We start from the raw sequence: 3,727 nt of genomic DNA on the forward strand, positions 1-3,727 counted from the left end.
CACGCTGCTGGCACTCGGGGGGTCCTCGGGGGCACCTTTGGGGTTCCTGTGTCACCCTGATTGTCCCCGGTGTCACCCTTGGGGTCCCTGTGCCACCCTGGATGTCGTCAGTGTCACCCTTGGGGTCCCTTTGTCACCTTTGGGGTCCCCAGTGTCACCCTTGGGGTCCCAGTGCCACCCTTGGGGTCCCTGTGTCACCCTGGATGTCGTCAGTGTCACCCTTGGGGTCCCTTTGTCACCTTTGGGGTCCCTGTGTCACCCTTGGGGTCCCAGTGCCACCCTTGGGGTCCTTGTGTCACCCTGGATGTCCCCAGTGTCACCCTTGGGGTCCCAGTGCCACCCTTGGGGTCCCAGTGTTGCCTTTGGGGTTCCCTCTGTCACCGTGATTGTCCCCAGTGTCACCCTTGGGGTCCCTGGGCCACCCTGGGGGTTTCTGTGTCACCCTTGGGGTCCCAGTGCCACCCTTGGGGTCCCAGTGTTGCCTTTGGGGTTCCCTCTGTCACCGTGATTGTCCCCAGTGTCACCCTTGGGGTCCCTGGGCCACCCTGGGGGTCCCTGTGTCACCCTTGGGGTCCCTGGTGCCCCTTTGGGGTCCCAGTGCCACCCTTGGGGTCCGCAGTGTCACCCTTGGGGTCCCAGTGTTGCCTTTGGGGTCCTTGTGTCACCCTGGATGTCCCCAGTGCCACCCTTGGGGTCCGCAGTGTCACCCTTGGGGTCCCAGTGTTGCCTTTGGGGTCCTTGTGTCACCCTGGATGTCCCCAGTGCCACCCTTGGGGTCCCCAGTGTCACCTTTGAGGTCCCCGGTGCCCCTTTGGGGTTCCTGTGTCACCTTTGGCGTCCCAGAGCCCCCCGGTGCCACCCTGGCTGTCCCCAGAGCCCCCCGGTGCCACCCTGGCTGTCCCCGGTGCCCCCCGGTGCCCGGGGGTTGGCGCAGGCCGTGGACAATGAAGCCCCGCGGTGCCACCTCGGTGTGTCCCCAGTGCCAGCCTTGGTGTCCTTGTGTCATTTCGGGGGGTCCCCGGGGGCCCTGGGCCACCCTCCCTGTCCCCGGTGCCACCCTTGGGGTCCCAGTGCCACCCTGGATGTCCCCAGTGCCACCTTTGGGGTTCCTGTGTCCCCCTTGGGGTCCCAGTGCCACCCTTGGGGTCCCAGTGCCACCCTGGATGTCCCCAGTGCCACCCTTGGGGTCCCCGGGCCACCCTTGGGGTTCCTGTGTCACCCTCCCTGTCCCCAGTGCCACCCTTGGGGTCCCAGTGCCACCCTGGATGTCCCCAGTGCCACCTTTGGGGTCTCTGTGTCACCCTTGGGGTCCCAGTGCCACCCTGGATGTCCCCAGTGCCACCCTTGGGGTCCCAGTGCCACCCTGGATGTCCCCAGTGCCACCCTTGGGGTCCCAGTGCCACCCTGGATGTCCCCAGTGCCACCCTTGGGGTCCCAGTGCCACCCTGGATGTCCCCAGTGCCACCCTTGGGGTCCCAGTGCCACCCTGGATGTCCCCAGTGCTGGGCCACCCTTGGGGTCCCCGTGCCACCCTTGGGGTCCCTGTGCCACCCTTGGGGTCCCAGTGCCACCCTCCCTGTCCCCAGTGCCACCCCGGGGCCCAGTTCCATCCCAGTCCAATCCCATTTCCCATTCCCGGTTCCCAGTTCAATCCCAGTCCAACCCTTTCCCCACTGCCCCATTCCCAGTTCAATCCCAGTTCCCAGTTCCCAGCCCCAATTTCCCAGGAATTCCCAGTTCCCAGTTCATTCCCAGTTCCCATTCCCAGTTCCCAGCCCCAATATCCCGGGAATTCCCATTCCCATTCCCAGTCCAATCCCAGTTCCCATTCCCAGTTCCAGCCCCATTTCCCGGGAATTCCCATTCCCAATCCAATCCCAGTTCCCAGCCCCAGTTCCCAGTTCAATCCCAGTTCCCATTCCTATTCCCAGCCCCAATTTCCCAGGAATTCCCAGTTCCCATTCCCAGTTCCAGCCCCATTTCCCGGGAATTCCCGTTCCCATTCCCATTCCCGGTTCCCAGTTCCCATTCCCAGTTCCAGCCCCATTTCCCGGGAATTCCCGTTCCCAATTCCCAGTTCCATCCCAGTTCCCATTCCCAGTTCCCAGTTCCCATTCCCAATTTCCTGGGAATTCCCAGTTCCCATTCCTGGTTCCCAGTTCAATCCCAGTCCAACCCTTTCCCCACTGCCCCAATCCCAGTTCAGTCCCAGTTCCCATTCCCATTCCCTGGGAATTCCCATTCCCACTCCCATTTCCCAGTTCAATCCCAGTTCCCATTCCCATTCCCCGGGAATTCCCATTCCCAGTCCAATCCCAGTTCCCAATTCCCAGTTCCCAGCCCCAGTTCAGTCCCATTCCCATTCCTGGTTCCCAATTTCCCAGGAATTCCCAATCCCAGTTCCCATTCCCATTCCCATTCCCAGTTCAGTCCCAGCTGCCATTCCCATTTCCTGGGAATTCCCATTCCCATACCCAGTCCAATCCCAGTTCAGTCCCAGCTCCCATTCCCAGTTCCCGGGAATTCCCGTTCCCATTCCCAGTTCAATCCCAGTTCAGTCCCAGTTCCCATTCCCATTCCCAGCCCCAATATCCTGGGAATTCCCAATTCCCATTCCCCAGTTCCCATTCCCATTTCCAGCCCCATTTCCCGGGAATTCCCAGTTCCCATTCCCAGTCCAATCCCAGTTCCCAGCCCCAGTTCAATCCCAGTTCCCATTCCCATTCCCGGTTCCCAGTTTCCCGGGAATTCCCATTCCCATTCCCAGTCTAATCCCAGTCCAATTCCAGTTCCCATTCCCAATTTCCTGGGAATTCCCATTCCCAGTCCAGTCCCAGTTCCCATTCCCAGTTCAGTCCCAGTTCCCATCCCCAGTTCAATCCCAGTTCAGTCCCAGTTCCCATTCCCAGTCCAATCCCAGTTCCCATTCCCATTCCCATTCCTGGTTCCCAATTTCCTGGGAATTCCCACTCCCATTCCCAGTTCAATCCCAGTTCCCATTCCCAATTTCCCGCGAATTCCCATTCCCATTCCCAGTCCAATCCCAGTCCAATCCCAGTTCCCATTCCCAGTTCAGTCCCAGTTCCCATTCCCATTTCCCGGGAATTCCCATTCCCATTCCCAGTTCAATCCCAGTTCAATCCCAGTTCCCATTCCCATTCCCAGCCCCATTTCCCGGCAATTCCCAATTCCTAGTTCCCATTCCCAAGGAAATTCTCCGCAGCCGCCTCCGTTCGATTCCTTTTTTTTTTTGGGTCATTTTTCCTTTTTTTTTTGTTGTTTTTTTCCCCTTTTTTTTCTTTTCCCCCTTTTCCCCCCAGGAATTTCCGGAACTTTCCTCATGCACCAAAATTCCCGGAAAAAAAAACCCGGGAAAAGGGGGAGAAAAAAAAAAAAAGGAACAAAATTCCCACCAAAAACATCCAAAAAAAGGCAACGGCTCTCTCCAGAAATTGTTGTTTTTGTTAACGGGGGGTCCAGGCCCTGAAATCCCCAAAATTCCCCTTTTTGGAGATCCCAAAATCCCGGATTTTCGCGGCGCGACGGCTCCCGGAAGGAATTCCCGCGGATTTTCGGGAATTCCGGGCTGGTTTGGTTTGGTTTTTTTTGGGGTTCTTTCACCTTTTTTTATTTCTTTCAACAATAACTTACGGCGCCTCCGAAATTCCGCCGGGGGGTTTGTTTTTTTTTTTGGGAAGGGGGGGGTTTTCCATCCATTTCCTAGGGG

General features: G+C 58.3%; 2 long non-coding RNA genes across 2 annotated transcripts; one reads left to right on the forward strand and one right to left on the reverse strand.

Moving 5' to 3' along the window:
• The first annotated feature begins 7 nt into the window (after nt 1-7).
• LOC108448899 lies at nt 8-985 on the forward strand. Its single transcript, XR_001864975.1, has 2 exons — nt 8-578; nt 620-985. It is a non-coding gene; the product is annotated as an uncharacterized LOC108448899 (long non-coding RNA).
• Nucleotides 699-1,596, reverse strand: LOC108448900. The gene is made up of 3 exons (XR_001864976.1): nt 1,466-1,596; nt 1,037-1,098; nt 699-789 (listed from the first exon to the last, which is right to left on the reverse strand). It is a non-coding gene; the product is annotated as an uncharacterized LOC108448900 (long non-coding RNA).
• Nucleotides 1,597-3,727: the final 2,131 nt, after the last annotated feature.

The sequence above is a fragment of the Corvus brachyrhynchos genome, unplaced genomic scaffold (assembly GCF_000691975.1).
Source record: "Corvus brachyrhynchos isolate BGI_N302 unplaced genomic scaffold, ASM69197v1 scaffold1059, whole genome shotgun sequence".
Lineage (NCBI taxonomy): Eukaryota > Metazoa > Chordata > Aves > Passeriformes > Corvidae > Corvus > Corvus brachyrhynchos.